Below are 18061 nucleotides of genomic sequence, written 5' to 3'. Positions count from 1 at the left end.
AGATTCCTTTCGGAGAAATAGGTGGAGTTGTCGCTGGTATACAGGGTTACTCTTAAGTATCTCCGGGTTTTCAAAAGACGACCGCTTGAAAACTAGAAATACAGATAACAGACACACGTCGGTCATGGATCATCTCTCTCAATTGTTAAGTCATGTCTCAAGTTGTCAATATGGTCATCGTTTGTAATGCGCTGAACGTCAGTACGGACGCGAAAGCACTTGTGTGCAGTTCATTGACGTCGCAGCGACAGCAGCCCACTATTGAAGTCTGTACACTGGGCTAACTGTCTGGAGGTGTGAACTAATTTGGTGCGACAATATGGAGCATATGATTTGTCTGCATGATTTGACACGCCTGACCCCTAGTGGAACTACACCACACCGCATATTACCAATCGAAACTTGCAGAGATGCAATACCCACTGATATGCGTCATTTTTGTTCAAATGGCTCTGAGCACTATGGGACTCAACTGCTGAGGTCATTAGTCCCCTAGAACTTAGAACTAGTTAAACCTAACTAACCTAAGGACATCACAAACATCCATGCCCGAGGCAGGATTCGAACCTGCGACCGTAGCGGTCTTGCGGTTCCAGACTGCAGCGCCTTTAACCGCACGGCCACTTCGGCCGGCGTCATTTTTGTGTTGCACTTATAGTTTTCGCGCAGTCATCAGCTCAAATCCTGGAGGCATTTATGATTGACCCTGTATGTTTAATTACGTTATCGTTGTATTTTAGGTACTAGGGAAACATCTAATTTTCGGAGAACTATTAAGCTGTAAGACTGAAGAGTATAAAAGGCCGAGTCATGAAGTACGAACAAACAGCGTCACAGAATGAGCAGTATTTGTGACGCGATATCCTCCAATTAGTTTCGCTTCGTTCACTTAATTGGCTCCTCATTCAGTCGCCAAGACTGCTGAAAGTGAGGAGCTATAACCAGCTAGGCGGGGTTCCTAATAGGATAACCTTCGTTTCAAGCCAGACGTTTCATAATGTGTAGCTCGTCGACTGAACACAGTTCCAGTAAGGAATATTGCAGTTGGTTATATGGTGAAGGGCCCATGTTATTACCTGTTGGGGCTACTATTAGCGAATGATTAACAATTGTTTCCATACTTGATAGAATCACTTCAGTGCCAGTTTATCAATGCAAACAATGGCTTCCACTTACACGAAGACAAATATAAACGCGTTTCTCCGCGAGTTGTACTGGAAGCTGACACATAGTTTTTTGAATCACTTGGGATTGGTTCGTTTGTCCTGTTCATTCAGTGAGCTTTTGCACCTCAGTTTATTTCGTACGTGATACCTTTTTCTAAAATATGCTGTGTCTTTTACGATGACATTTAATTATTGTGTGTCGATGGCAATGAAAGCTGAAAACCGATTAACGAGATAAATAGATAATGAAGAACACACAGTGATTTCGCTGATAAAATTGTGTTGTTGGGTTAGATTTCAAGGAAAGTTATTGTTAGACGCTATAGTGATGGTATTTATTTCTGATCGTGTTCCTTCAAAAGAACTATCTTTTTAGTTTATTGACAGTTGAAATGTGTCTTTCGGCGCGAATTTTGTAGGTAGTATGTATCAGTTTTTCAATATCTCTAAGCTCTTGAATAGTCTTGGAGAATTTTGTAGATCTATTTACACCCCAGATGCCGACTACCTCAAACATTCTTCTCATTTCATAAAATGATGCACGTCATTTATTAAATGCACATTAAGATGTATTATTGCACGCATACAATTAACGTGTTTGTCGGCATATACCAACTATTGGTAAACTTCCGTGTGAACTGGAATCTCTCTAACATTACCTTTATGGTCTTTTTCTCGAATTAAACATAGGAGGAAGCAATACATCGGTTGACTCTTCTAGAAACGGACGCTCGGTAGATGTTAACAGTAAACCTCTAGGTGTTGCGTACTGCCTCTCTTGCAGCATATGGCACTCGATTCGATTTTCAACGCCGTGGTGCTTTCGTGACGAAAAGTGCTGCTGCCTGCATCTGCTGTGTTTTCTCTATCAATCCTACCTGGTAACGGTCCCAGAGTGTGCAGCGATACTCAAGTATCGATCGAACGAGGATTTTGTGTGCTACCTCCAGTGTGGACGTACTATATATAAAAGTCAGAAAGGTTCTGATATCCGTAGAAACAATTGCAGGTAAAAGCCTGTGTCGATTCAGATATGCGAAGGTGCAATACGAGGGCCACTCCGAAAGAAATGCACACTATTTTTGTAAAAATACAGTGTTCATTCTGCACGTGTAAGAGTCTTACAGTGTGTAGATACATCCTTCCCGCTTGTTTTCAAACTTAGTTCAACCTGTTCCCGTGAGTGGCACCGTCACAGCATATCTTCAAGATGGCTGCTGCACTTGACGTTCGTCAGAAGCAACGTGTTGCCATAGAATTCCTGTGCTGTGAAAACGAGAGTTGGAAACATCCACAAGAGGTTGAAAAAGGTGTATGGAGATGCTGCTGTCGATCGCAGTACAGTTAGTCGGTGGGCAAGCAAGTTACGTGATGAAAGCGGGCACGGCAATATTGAGGATTGTCCTCGCAGCGGCAAGCCTCGTACTGCACACACACCAGACAATGTGCAGACAGTTAACGAATTGGTGACTGCTGACAGACGCATCACAGTGAACGTATTGTCACACTACGTTGGGATAGGGGAAGGAAGTGTTTGCAGAATACTGAAAGTGTTGGCGTTAAAAAAGGTTTGTGCCAGGTGGGTTCCCAGGATGTTGACAGTGGCTTACAAAGAAACAAGAAAAACGGTATGCAGCGAACTTTTGGAGCAGTACGAGAATGGTGGAGATGAATTTCTTGGGAGAATTGTGACAGGTGATGAAACATGGCTCCATCATTTTTCAACAGAGACGAAGAGGCAGTCAATGGAGTGGCTTCATGCAAATTCGCCCAAGAAAAAGAAAATTCAAAACCACAACTTCTGCTGGAAAAGTTATGGCCACGGTGTTTTTCGATTCCGAAAGACTCTTGCTTGTGGACATCATGCCAAGTGGAACCACTAGAAATTCTGATGGATATGTGACGACACTGAAGAAACTTCAAGCTCGACTGAGTCGTAATCGACCACATCGCCAAAAGCAGGATGTTTTGCTGTTGCAGGACAATGCACCGGCCATATGTCAGTCAAAAAACCATGGAAGAGATCACAAAACTCGGATGGACAACACTGAAACACCCGCCTTACAGTTCGGACCTCGCTCGATGTGACTATCATCCCTTTGGGAAACTGAAAGACTCTCTTCGTGGAACAAGGTTTGAAGATGATGACTCCCTTGTGCACGCTGCCAAACAGTGGATCCATCAGGTTGGTCCAGAATTTTACCGTGCGGGTATACAGGCGCTGGTTCCAAGATGGCGTAAGGCGGTTGAGAGGGGTGGAAATTATGTGGAGAAATGAAAATTTTGTTTCTAAAGGATGTATCTACACACCGTGTAACTTTCAAAACTGTAGAATAAAAGATGGATTAAAAAAAAAATAGTGTGCATTTCTTTTGGAGTGACCCACTTACTTTGCACAAAATCAGTGAATCGACCAAAGATTCCATTAAATATACTTTCAAGTATACAATGTAATGTTTTTTACATTACTAGAAATAGTACGTTAACAGAATTTAACACTGTTGTGAAATAACATATATCTTGCATGTGTAACACTTAACTGTACGTGACAACTTGTAACACGAATTTATTAGAAATATCTCGCAGAAAATTTTGCAAGCCTTTCCAGCTATTACGACAGAGAGTTGTAGCTTAACAAACATATCAAAGAATATGGCAGACTATGATGTATCAGTCGGACTTTACGGTTTGTGGGATGTAAATTACAAGATCCGACTTCTACAGACGAAAATTCAGGCTAGGGTAAGGTTGCCGTTAGAGCTCCAGCGCGCGAAACGGGTCAAACTGACTTACAGTACTGTAATACGCTTGGATGAGGGTGTTGATAAAAGACTTAAGAGATACGGGTAAGGGCTTGCGGATGCGGATAAAAGACTTGTGGTTGCAGATAAAAGATTTGCAGATGAGGAGCAGACCAGTCAGTTTACACTTTCTTTACATTATCCCAATGGAATTGTCTGGCATCCGAGATACGGACGAATATTTTTACTGGCGTTTGCGGTGGCTTCCTCTTCAAAAGTATCTAAAGACTGAATCTCGAGTTCTAAAGTTCATATAATTTGAGATATGAACCAGCGCTCTAAGGGGACTAAAATGAAAACCTCCCAGGAAAAATTAATTCACCATTATAAAAAACAAAGCTGGGCTCCTATAATACTACGCATCTGACTGCTGTTAATGATGTTCCACTGTTGCGCATCTCCGTGAACCTCCCGAGAGTACAAAACGACAAAAGTAGGAATGACTGTCTCGGTTCAACGTACTAATTAAAAAACTTCACGCTCTGCAATTGATTGAAAATGGACCTACACATTCATTCAGTAAAGTAAACGCTTGCTCACTGAAATAAAAATGTGAAAAAATACTGAAAATAATGATACAGACACTGCGCCTCGTGATATCTCCCGAAGTGTCTATGGAAAATAGTGAAAGATACTTGTAATAGCTCTGACGGATATGTATGTCGCTCAGTCCTGAACGGATACAAAGCAATGACTCACAGGTGCACTAATAAGATTTTCTTGTTTCTGTACGACCACAGCGAGCTGTAGACGCTAAGCCTTTTGTTTGACCATCGTTCCGCGCCTCCAGTGGATGTACATAAATCTCCGGGTAGCGCTGTGTCAGAGCACGACTCGAACTGTTCGAACAGTTTACGTCACAGTTCGGAAAATCTTTGGTTCTGCTCGATGTTTCGATAGCCCCGTGATCTAGTGACTTCTGTTGACACTGTCCTCACGGTGTATCTCGGCGTTTTTAATACACAATGGATTTCGATAGTAAAAATAACTGTGAAACATGGATTTAAATATCATGTTGTTGTTGTTGTTGTTGTTGTTGCTGTTGTGGTCTTCAGTCCTGAGACTGGTTTGATGCAGCTCTCCATGCTACTCTATCCTGTGGAAGCTTCTTCATCTCCCAGTACCTACTGCAACCTACATCCTTCTGAATCTGCTTAGTGTAGTCATCTCTAGGTCTCCCTCTACGATTTTTACCCTCCAAACTGCCCTCCAATACTAAACTGGTGATCCCTTAATGCCTCAGAGCATGTCCTACCAGCCGATCCCTTCTTCTAGTCAAATTGTGCCACAAACTCCTCTTCTTCTCAATTCTATTCAATACCTCCTCATTAATTATGTGATCTACCCTTCTAATCTTCAGCATTCTTCTGTAGCACCACATTTCGAAAGCGTCTATTCTCTTCTTGCCCAAATTATTTATCCTCCCATGTTTCACTTCCATACATGGCTACACTCCATACAAATACTTTCAGAAACGGCTTCCTGACACATAAATCTCTGCTTGATGTTATCAAATTTCTCTTCTTCAGAAACGTTTTCCTTGCCATTGCCAGTCGACATTTTTATATCCTCTCTACTTCGACCATCATCAGTTATTTTGCTCCCCAAATAGCAAAACTCCTTTACTACTTTAAGTTTCTCACTTCCTAATCTAATTCCCTCAACATCAACCGACGTAATTCGACTATATTCCATTATACTCGTTTTGCTTTTGTTCATGTTCATCTTATATCCTCCTTTAAAGAGACTGTCCATTCCGTTCAACTGCTCTTCCAAGAACTTTGCTGTCTCTCACAGAATTACGTCATCGGCGAAGCTCAAAGTTTTTATTTCTTCTCCATGGATTCTAATACCTTCTCCAAATTTTTCTTTTGTTTCCTTTACTGCTTGCTCAATATACAGATTGAATAACATCGGGGAGAGGCTACGACCCTGTCTCACTCCCTTCCCAACCACTGCTTCCCTTTCAGTTCCCTCGACTCTTATAACTGCCATTTGGTTCCTTGTTTAAATATCATCTAGGGTATATGTAACTAATAAAGAAATGACTGTCGGAATCACGATTGAGTCCAGCACTAGGGCTCTAGTCTGTCGCGCAATCCAGCGACGCCCGCAGAAACTGTCAAGACGGGATTTGCAAATGTTATTTTCAACTTCTACCACAGTGTATGGTGTTGTTCTCCGTCGGAAATACGTAATAAACAGAAAAATAAAAGAACTTTTTGCTGTTTGCAGATGTCAAACCGTAGATTGTGTAGCAAACCTAAAGCTATTAGTATAAATTTCCGATAGCTTCATTTGAGGTATGCCGGCCGAGCGGTTCTTGGCGCTACAGTCTGGAACTGCGCGACCGCTACGGTCGCAGGTTCGAATCCTGCCTCGGGCATGGATGTGTGTGATGTCCTTAGGTTAGTTAGGTTTAAGTAGTTCTAAGTTCTGGGGGACTGATGACCTCAGAAGTTTAGTTCCATAGTGCTGAGAGCCATTTTTCATTTGAAGTATGTAACTAAATGCACACAACTACTTCATTTCCAAGTGTAGTACCAAACTAGAATCTTTACATATATCGTAAATAAACAAATTACAGTGTCTCATTGATACAAACGTCATCTCTGCGCAGTATGGAAACCAGTGTAAAATATTTGCCAGTAACTGCTCATTTTACAAATGTAAATATTTTGTATCGAAAGTTTCTTTAAAGGTTAACAGGTACAAACGATTTTGCACAAGAAAATAAACAAATGAACCACCGAAGGCGGTATAAAAAGTGCTGAAACATGTCTGGATGAAAACAAAACTAGATGTGTGTTTTGCACAAGGCGAAATTCCTCTCCAGCGTATGTGACGTCGCACAAGCTCCACGTCCCACGTGAGATCGGCTTTGGGCCAGCAACGCACGCTACCGTCGTGGACGTTAGCCGGCCAGCGAGACGGCCACTTTGACGTTCTCGGTTACCGCGGCCTCGTAGGGAAGGAAGAAACCCCTTTGGCCAGGGGAGCGGCCTTGAGAATCCCGGGGACGCCCCTTACCTCCTCGCGCTGCGCCGCGCCGGTAATCGACTTACTGGAGGGGAAAGCCGGCCGATTGTGATCGGGCGCGCAGCCTGCACTGACGGACAGGCGGGTAGGCGGGTGGGCACCGTCTTTTGTCGGCCGCGCCAGCAGCGCCGCTTTCGTACCTCGCTGTAGCTCACTCAGCTGCCTGGAGGGGGATGCGCCTCTGCCCGTACCGTAGCTGCCAGCTGCCGGGGACTCTGTCGGGCATTTTTCATAGAAAATAGCAAATGACCGTTTATTTATTTTTATTTTGCGTATGGCAATACAGCGACAATATTTTATACAGGGTGTTACAAAAAGGTACGGCCAAACTTTCAGGAAACATTCCTCACACACAGAGAAAGAAAATACGTTATGTGGACATGTGTCCGGAAACGCTTACTTTCCGTGTTAGAGCTCATTTTATTACTTCTCTTCAAATCACATTAATCATGGAATGGAAACACACAGCAACAGAACGTACCAGCGTGACTTCAAACAGTTACAGGAAATGTTCAAAATGTCCTCCGTTAGCGAGAATACATGCATCCACCCTCCGTCGCATGGAATCCCTGATGCGCTGATGCAGCCCTGGAGAATGGCGTCTTGTATCACAGCCGTCCACAATACGAGCACGTAGAGTCTCTACATTTGGTACCGGGGTTGCGTAGACAAGAGCTTTTAAATGCCCCCATAAATGAAAGTCAAGAGGGTTGAGGTCAAGAGAGAGTGGAGGCCATGGAATTGGTCCGCCTCTACCAATCCATCGGTCATCGAATCTGTTGTTGAGAAGTGTACGAACACTTCGACTGAAATATGCAGGAGCTCCATCGTGCATGAACCACATGTTGTGTCGTACTTGTAAAGGCACATGTTCTAGCAGCACAGGTAGAGTATCCCGTATGAAATCATGATAACGTGCTCCATTGAGCGTAGGTGGAAGAACATGGGGCCTCATCAAGACATCACCAACAATGCCTGCCCAAACGTTCACAGAAAATCTGTGTTGACGACATGATTGCACAATTGCGTGCGGATTCTCGTCAGCCCACACATGTTGATTGTGAAAATTTACAATTTGATCACGTTGGAATGAAGCCTCATCCGTAAAGAGAACATTTGCACTGAAATGAGGATTGACACATTGTTGGATGAACCGTTCGCAGAAGTGTACCCGTGGAGGCCAATCAGCTGCTGATAGTGCCTGCACACGCTGTACATGGTACGGAAACAACTGGTTCTCCCGTAGCACTCTCCATACAGTGACGTGGCCAACGTTACCTTGTACGGCAGCAACTTCTCCGACGCCTCGTCCATTGCATGTGTCCTCGTCGTTCTAGGTCTTCCCCAGTCGCGAGTCATAGGCTGGAATGTTCCGTGCTCCCTAAGACGCCGATCAATTGCTTCGAACGTCTTCCTGTCGGGACACCTTCGTTCTGGAAATCTGTCTCGATACAAACGTACCGCGTCACGGCTATTGCCCCGTGCTAATCCATACATCAAATGGGCATCTGCCAACTCCGCATTTGTAAACATTGCACTGACTGCAAAACCACGTTTGTGATGAACCCTAACCTGTTGATGCTACGTACTGATGTGCTTGATGCTAGTACTGTAGAGCAATGAGGCGCTTGTCAACACAAGCACCGAAGTCAACATTACCTTCCTTCAATTGGGCCAACTGGCGGTGAATCGAGGAAGTACAGTACATACTGACGAAACTAAAATGAGCTCTAACATGGAAATTAAGCGTTTCCGCACACATGTCCACATAACATCTTTTCTTTATTTGTGTGTGAGGAATGTTTTCTGAAAGTTTGACCGTACCTTTTTGTAACACCCTGTATAAGCACAACAATATGTAAACGAAATGTATAAAACAAAACAATGTGTAAATAGTACATGTGTACAAAAACAAGCGATAGCACAAAAGGATAAAGTACAATCACTCAAGACAAAATAACTACACCTTAAAAGCTTGGCAAGCCTGACTAGAAACTCATTCATATATTTAAAGCTCAATATCTAGATTGCACAGCCAATCCAAAGCAGAGGGTTTCACATATATAACCTCAGAGACAGGTCCGGCGTATCTTCTTAAGGGGCATTCCTCAATAATATGGCGGACGATCTGTTCTGGTGCTCCACAGTCACAGGCTGGTGAGTCGCATAGACCCCACTTGTACTTATATGCATTACATCTTGTATGGCCCGTTCTGATACGGTTTAATTTAGTCCAGGTACATCTCTTCAGGTGAAAGCCCGGTAATTCCAGAGTAGGATCTTGGATACCTTGTTTATTAATTCCAGAATCAAAGTGCCGCCATTGCTCCTTGATGTCAGATTGATGTTCTTGTGTATTAACCCATATAGGCTTCCGTGACTTCAAGCGGGTCGATGGTATTTCGTTCAAACCATCATGGATTGGCAGGTTCTGTGGGTAATCTGAGCTATGAATTTTTGACCACTCTCTTGCTGCTGCTTCTTGCCTTCTCAATTGTGGAGGTGGGATATTGCTTAGAGTATGCAGCCAAGGAACTGGGGTAGATTCAGTAGTACCCGTTATTATCCTCATACACTAGTTCAACTGGACGTCGATTTTCTTAGTGTGAGTGCTCGAATGCCAGACAGCAGAGCAATATTCGGCACCGGGATATACCAGGGCTATTGCGGCAGTACGTAAGGGTGATGCTTGAGCCCCCCAAGTCGAGCCAGCCAATTTTTTCAGGATGTTGTTGCGACTCTTTAGCTTTTGGCTTACGTTTTCTAGATGTTTTTTCTAAGTCAGGGAGCGGTCTAGTGTTATGCCAAGGTATTTGGGGTTGAAGTTGTGTTTGACTCTTTGTTCATAGAAGTTCACATTCAGTTCCTGGTTGGCCATTTTATTGTTCAAGTGGAAAGCACACATCTCAGTCTTGGTTGGATTAGGGATTAGTCGCCACTTTTTATAATAGGAATTCAACGACTCCAGATCTTCTGTGAGTACGTTCGCTCCTTCCCCAAGTGTTTAAGCTTGTACAACTAGTGCCAAATCATCGGCGTAGCAAAATTTCCTGCTGACTGTATTTGGCAAGTCGCTAATATACAAATTAAAAAGAGTTGGAGCCAACACAGATCCTTGAGGAAGGCCATTTTTTATTTTATACGATCTGCTGGTGTTGTGGCCGATGCTCAGTTTGAAAGACCTGTTCGTCAGCATGTTGTTCATTAAGGTTGCCAGTTTTAAACTAGGTATGTGTCTCTTGAACTTAAGCATAAGGCCCAGGAGCCACACAGTTTCGTATGCCGACGACAGATCCACAAAAGCTACACTTGACTTCATCCTGTTCTGGAATCCGCTTTCTATATATGATGTTAAGGCTAAAACTTGTTCGTAAACAGCTGCGCTTGTTTATGAAACCTGCCTGATATGGGGGGGGGGGGGGGGGTTATTCCATCCACGATGTCCAGAATTCTATTAAGTATTAGGCGTTCCAACAACTTAAAGCATACACTCAAGAGGGCGATGGGGCGGTAGCTAGTTGGATCTTCTGGCAGCTTTCCAGGTTTAAGGAATGCTAGCGTGTGGGCTATTTTAAATTACGGTGGGACTATTCCAGAGTTTAAAATGTTGGTGTAAAAGTTTCTTAGCCACGCTTTTCCATTAGGTCCGAGGTATTTTATAAATTCTGGGAATATACCGTCCAATCCCGGTCATTATGTGTAAGACATCTTCTAGTGTTGGTACGCCTAAAAAATGGGAGAAGTATAAACTTGCTAAGCAAGAATGGCTAGATAACAAACGTAAAGCCGTCGACACACGGACCGTGCATCCGAACGTTGAGCGTCGAGCGTGCTGAGTTTCTGACGTCATAGCGTGCAATACCACGTTCGGGAGTCTTTCCGAACGTGCAGAGCAATATCTGGCATGTCAGACATTCTGAGCGTGCGTCTTAAGGTACGTTGTCCAAGACGCGACGCACACTAGCGACTGCGACGGGTCGCTACGTGACGTCAGAAGTTGACTGCTGGCGCATGCGCAGTTCGAGTTTGGGATGCGACGCGCGACTGTTGCGGCAGCTGCCGCAGCACTGCACCAGTGAGCAGTGTTGCGACGGAAGTCGGACGACACAAAGACGTACGGCTGCCAGAAAGATGTCGAGCCAGTCAAGGAAAACTGAAATGAGCCACTCACAGGATGTGATGCTCTGTGAGCTGGTCTCGCAACATCCTTGCCTTTACGATTTGAAGAACCCTAAATATAGAGATACTATGTTCAGAGACAGAATTTGGGAAGAAATTGGTGCACAGTTGAAACTGGCAGGAGAGTGAAATATATAATGTTTTCCCATTAATGCAAATTTTTCAGGCCTGTTATGAAAATCAGTATAATCCATGCAGATGTAGAATCAGAATGATGAAAATGAACTTGAAGGTCAATTTTCGCATTACTCTTTTTTGTGACGATAAAAATTGAAAACGGCAAGTACATTATAAAGTGAACAATCTAAAGTACAACGAGAAAGTTACATTTTACAATACCTTCACTTTGAAAGTAAATGGTAGATTGGTGTCTTGATGATACCTTCTAGTTGTGAAAAACCACCAGCAGATTGTTGTACAGCTTTCTGTAATCAATAGATGTTCGTTTTTGAGGAAGGCGTTTCTCAACAGATTGCGCAAACAGTATGCTGCAATAAGTAATTTGTCACATTCACTACAATTCATTGGTAGAAGATGGTGCTCAAAGAACTTGTGCCAAAAGTGCACTACTGTTTTACAAGGCCCTTCTGGTCTGACACAGTTCACAATTGAAATTCGTCTTTTGTAAATCCTGGAGTCATCTTTTGAGTGCAGCTTCGCATGATTAAATGTTCATGTCATCCATAACGATGTATGCTGTCAGAATATAAGAATATGGAAGTTCATTTGGATGGGAATAAAGAGTCAGTCGGCTATGAAAGTTGCCTTAGCTTGTTCCAAAAATTTCTGCATGGGAGAAACTGACAAGTATAATTTGGGGAAATTTTGTGAACAAGCACGGACATTATTTCTTCCACATTTCTGCCAGTGTATACTGTAGACGTTCAGAATGAAAATTCTAGAGATGTTTAAGGTGTAACCCTATCTTGTTGTCAAGAACTTGAAACAATGTAATGACGTTAGCGTGCGCTTATTGTTAATAAACTTATCTTTCATTGGAATTTTAGGTGAAATGTGCAAAAGCAGATGGAGGAATATTCGGGACTCGTATCAGAGAAATAAACGAGAAAGAAAGCTTGGAACAGGTTCAGATGCCTCAGCAAAACCAAAAAATGGGTTCTGCTTGATCACTTGGCTTTAAGAAACCTACATTTCGTGGCATTTTAAATGAAATTGTCAAGAGCATATGGAGAAATATTAGTAACTCATACCGAAGAAATATATGACATAAAATGGTTTCATTAGGTCCAAATGTGTCAGCGAAACAAAACAAATGCATTCTCTATCGTGTGATGGCCACACGATTCTCGTTGCGCGTCGACAGAACTGGCGGCTAGTCGCGACGCTCCCGGAGATATATGAACCCAAATCTCGGAAGCGGAGATCGATATCATTCTGATCTCAACTTTAAAAATAATTCCGATATGTTAGCTTCTTTTCATCGGCAACGATGTATGACCTAACGTGAACCATATGTAAAGTAGCCAGCGACCATATTTTTCACTGTACACAATTCAAATTTTATGCAGTAGGTTACTTGTAAATTAAGTATCGGAATAACTGTGACGAATATCGGAAAAATAGACACCTCATTATCAAGCTGTGATGTGAAACTGTAAGATACGCTAACATCAATTTTTTGTGCCTTTTACTTTCCTCACAATTGATAGAGAAGTAATATACAGCGAAAAAAACACGCAAAACCGGAAGAGGTACTTTTCGATTTTTTAAAGTGAAAGGAGAATCTGTATCGAGAAACTGGGAGCCGATGTAACTTTGTTGCATTAACATACAGTATTTTTTACAGCAAGAAAATAGGAATTCTTATTTTTCTTATGTATTTGAATCCGCCGCCGCCGACCGGAGCTTGGGAAACGGCGACGACTCCAGTCGTGTTGCGGCCGTGTCGCCGTCTGCCAGGGTGGGAAAAGAGGAGGGGGCAGCGTCGCAGTCGTAGCCAACTGTCGCGTCTTGCACAACGTAACTTTAGCGTTGACCAATGAGATGGCACAACGCTACCTACGTCACACGCACGCCAGCTCCCTTCAGTACAGAGATATGAGGCGCCATATTGGCATTCATTTCAAGCCTATATGTATATATGCCGTTTCGGAGCACCAACAAATTGAGAATCACTGGAAAACCTGTTGTCAGTTGTGTGATTCGTCCCAGTAAAATAATGAGAAACATCATATTCGTGGCAAAAGAATTATTGTAACTTGCTTATTATGAGAGTAGGCTATTTGAAGGCAGCGACACACTGAAGATCCACCCAAAACGCATTGTTCTTGGTACAATTTGTTATAATTAAATTTCAATTAGTAACATAATTATCTAAAATTAACGTTTTAAGCAAAGGGTAACACAACATGATTAAGTACATGGAGCATGTCGTTGCTTTAGCGTAATGAGTAGCGTCTCTGTCCAATAATGAGTTATTGTTGAGGCGATGGTTCGCGTCATAACCCTTCCAAATTGTTTTCCTAACATTCGAGTTTTTATTAGGTTCTGATACTTTATTATTAGTTTAATATAAGTATATGCTATAATATTCGATTTTGTGTAAATATAAGTTCACTTTTCTTTGAGGGGTGACTTTGTTCGATTGGATTAATCTACAGGACACCTTGCGCTACTTGTATAAAGATATTTTGCTACTTTTTCCTCTACGCTTCGTAATTCACATGTTGCAGAGATTCTGCTACTGCACAGGAACAGTGATCGAGTTGGTTGGTTGGGTTGTTTTGGGAAGGAGACAAGACAGCGAGGTCATCGGTCTCATCGGATTAGGGAAGGACGGGTAAGGAAGTCAGCCGTGCCCTTTGAAAGGAACCATCCCGACATTTGCCTGGATCGATTTAGGGAAATCACGGAAAACCTAGGCGGACCGCGGTGGTCTCGCGGTTAAGGCGCTCAGTCCGGAGCCGCGCGACTGCTGCGGTCGCAGGTTCGAATCCTGCTTCGGGCATGGATGTGTGTGATGTCCTTAGGTTAGTTAGGTTTAAGTAGTTCTAAGTTCTAGGGGACTGATGACCACAGAAGCTAAGTACCATAGTACTCAGAGCCATTTGAACGGAAAACCTAAAGCAGGATGGCCGGACGCGGGACTGAACTGTCATCCTCCCGAAAGTGATCAAGTAGGACTGACCTTGGCGGTTTACTAAAATGTGGGAATGATGAAATAATGTTTATCTTATGCGGAGAAGTATTCCAAATTTGTACCGCACTGTTTGTAACAATGGAACTTTTATAAGCCTGTGACCTTATTGATTGGACATGGTACTTTCCTTTTCGTGGACGATGGAGGAAATGGGCGTTTTAATAGAGCTAACGTGGGAATTTTACGTGCGCCCGTTGAGTAAACAATGCGATTTACGAACTAGAAACATCCCTCAAACTGCCGCTGGAGTGCGTTGCGATCGCGTATACCACGTTGGTGCCCACATACCGTATGTACAAGTCGCATCGTTCCTGAGCGTTCAGCAGCACGTTGAACTTGGCACGTTCAACGTTAACGTTCGACAGTACAAGGATATATAGCTGGGAGCAAGATACACCTCTAGAAAATAAAAAAAATTGCGCCCTTCTAGAGGTTTCCTCACTCAAGATACATCGTTGCAAAAGTGCGTATGGAGTATATGAAATGACCACATTTACAGGTGAGTAGCACAAGCGGTTGTGAGCTATCATGTATCGGCCTGTGCTGGAACACCCACATTGGTACATGAGGTAGCCTCCATGAGCCGCAATGCAGGCGATGTCTCTGGCATCCAGTCGATCGTACAGATGAGATATTTTATGCCACGCCTGGTGGAACTATTCCTGTAGTTCTGTAAGAGTTGCTGGTTGACGAGTAGCACGCGTCACTTCTCGTCCCATCGTATCCTGCAAGTACTCGATTGGAGACAAGTCCAGAGATCGTGATGATCAGGGAAGTTGCTGCACGTCTTGCAGAGCACGTTGAATTCCGTGAGCAGCGTGTGGGTGAGTGTTATCCTGTTGGAACCGCACGTCGCCAGAACAGGGGTACCAACATTCCGCACGTGCAGAGTGCTGGTTAGCGCCCACCCCAGAGACACCAACAGGTGACGAGAGCTGTAGTTTATCTCACCCCATGCCATAAGGTCTGGGGTGGGGCTACTGTGTCTTGGATGACTCCACTCTACGAAACAGCGCTCACCAGGTCTACGCGTACGTCTTACACACAAACGGCAACCAGGTGCGTGCGGGCAGAATCTGATTACGTCGCTGAGGGCGACAGCGCCCCATTCCAACTTCCAAGTGATCCCCTGATGGTATCAGTCGAGCCGTGCGTGTCGATGCTTTGATGTGAGTGGAAGATGAGCTACAGGTGTGCGTGCCCTAAGTCGCACTGCTAATGATGCGCCTGCAATAGTGTTATCTGTGCTGAGGTAGCTGTATGATAGGCCACTGCTGCCCTTACAATACGACGATCCTGGCGGTCGCCTGTGCTGCGTGAACGTCCAGAACCTCGTTTACGGGTACGAAAACGTTCACGTAACCACAGATACCAGCGTCGATACAGAGCTGACGCAACACGTCCTCCCAAGAGACCACTCTGCCCCTCGGAAGGCCATAATTTGACCCCATTCAATCTCACTCAGTTAGCTGTAGGAAGCATGAGTGCATCTCCGTGACATGGTTACCTGCTCACTTCGCATGTCTGTAACACAATGAGCCTTCTGGCTGTGAGCATTCCCTGTTAAAGGGTAGATACAGATGGCGCTCTGATAGCTATGCCATGTTGGAAGACGACGTGGAAACCATTATCAGAAAATCTACCATTTCCGAGGTAGAATATGCCGTCAACGGATCAAAATCGACGTCGCATATCCAGGTGTACTAATTCTTTTTCCGGCAGTGTAGATGCCCCATTACAAGGCAGCACTAAGCAGAAAAGAGAAATCGAACTATCGAAAGAGTACGCAGGGTGTTCCATGACCAGTGGTCAATATTCAGCGATATGACAGTATCGATGATTTGAAGCTAAAAAAATTATAGGGACACATACCTTGTTCCGAACAGGATCTGAATCAGAATACATTTAACGTACATTTGTTTTGCGTTAGTGGTGCGCACTTAATCTTCCTGGCATTTTATTCTAGCACAACCTACCTCGTTGCTTCCAATTTCGTTGCTCGGAATGTTTTTCTGGCGTTAAACTACCCCACTGAACGCGCAGTTGTTCATGGTGTATTGTGAGCGAAGCAGCGGGAGAGACAATGTGTGCAGGGAGAAGGATCAGTTCACAGAGTTTGTACACACGAAGGCTAAAAAACCACACGTATACACTAATGAAGAATACGCAGGTATGTTGTATGTTCCCATTTTCTAAGTTCCCGTTTTCATTCTGAAGGTATAGTTCAACCACCTGAGCAGGAATAGCAACACATTGTTGTAATGGTGCCGAGTAGTCCTTCTACCAACACACGACGACTTTCTACTCGTATCAGTATCCCTCAAACGCATGCATGCAGAACATTACATGTTCAGAACTTGTACTAATTTCACACACAACATGTTCACGATCTTCCCATTGGTTACAATGTCACACAACTTGAGTTGTGTCACTGTTTAAATGACAATCCTCATTTGCTTCCAGTAATACAATTCACCGATGAAGCCACTTTCACACAGAATGGAATCAACAATACACATAATCATCGATGATCGCAGGGAAATCCAAAAAATCATGAGACTAATAGGTATGGAAGGTGGTGCTTCACTGTAGTCATTTATTTTTTGGTCTGTGTGGGCTATGGCCCCATCGTGCTGAAACCTTATAGCGTTTAGACACCAAGTCCATGAAATGTAGAAACTGTACAGCCTCAATGTTCTGCACACTGCCTCAGTGTACACATGCACTGGCCCACGTTCCATACTGTGTTGAATGGCATGCTATATGGGTACGATCTGATGTCATACATGTCGCGAGCACGTCTATATCTTAGTAGGGTAACAAGTTGGAAATGTGCTATTTGCCGTCGGCCACTCTGAACAAGGACTATATACAGGAAGTGAACTTGAAGACGGCATTATAGACAGGGAAGAGGAATTGGTTGAAGATGAGATGGGAGAAATGATACTGCGAGAAAAATTTGATAGATCATTGAAAAATCTAAGTCGAAACTAAGCCCTCGGAGTAGACGACACTTCCTCAAGCTATTGAGACAATAGCGAGTACATGCCATGGCAAAACTATTCTTCTTCATACTATGTAAGACGTATGAGACGCTCAGATTTCAATAAGAAAGTAGGAATTTCGTTTCGAAAGAACTGTAGGTGCTAACAAGTATGAATATTACAGAATTATATGTTTAATAAGTGATTGTTGCAAAGTAATGATACGAGTTACTTGCAGAACAATGGTTGAACCGGTACAAGCCAACCTCGACGAAGATCTATTCGGGTTCTGCAGAAATGTGCAAACACACGAGACAGTACTGGCTCTACTAACCGAGACACGGGCATTTGACTGCAGTATATTCCTTGAAATTCTGAAGGTAGCGTCAAATACGAATGCAGTGGGAGTTGGATCATCGAGAGTGGACGGCGAATTAATGGAAGTGTGTCGCCCGGTTGGAGGACTCACGTTACATCAGATCGACACTCGTGTCCAGATATACCGTCGTCCGGGCGAAAATCAGATTCAAACAAGCAGCGCGCCACGGACGCATGGCGGAGTGGGCAGTATTACGCTATGGGGAATATTCACCTTGCCTTCCATGGAAACTGTGGTAGTAATCAGAGACACTGCGACATATATGGACTAAGTGAGGCCGGTGTGGCCGAACGGATCTAGGCGCTTCAATCTGGAACCGCGCGACCGCTACTGTCGCAGGTTCGAGTCCTGCC

The 18061-nt window shown here is 43.7% G+C and overlaps 1 protein-coding gene across 2 annotated transcripts in view; it reads left to right on the top strand.

Moving 5' to 3' along the window:
- LOC124622155 (semaphorin-2A-like) overlaps nt 1–18061 on the top strand; it is a 1077868-nt gene that overhangs the window by 114863 nt on the left and 944944 nt on the right. The gene's annotated exons all lie outside the window — the stretch shown is intronic.

This window comes from Schistocerca americana, chromosome 7, assembly GCF_021461395.2.
Source record: "Schistocerca americana isolate TAMUIC-IGC-003095 chromosome 7, iqSchAmer2.1, whole genome shotgun sequence".
Lineage (NCBI taxonomy): Eukaryota > Metazoa > Arthropoda > Insecta > Orthoptera > Acrididae > Schistocerca > Schistocerca americana.
Note: the sequence above shows the minus strand (reverse complement) of the source record. Positions and strands in the feature narration are given on the sequence as shown.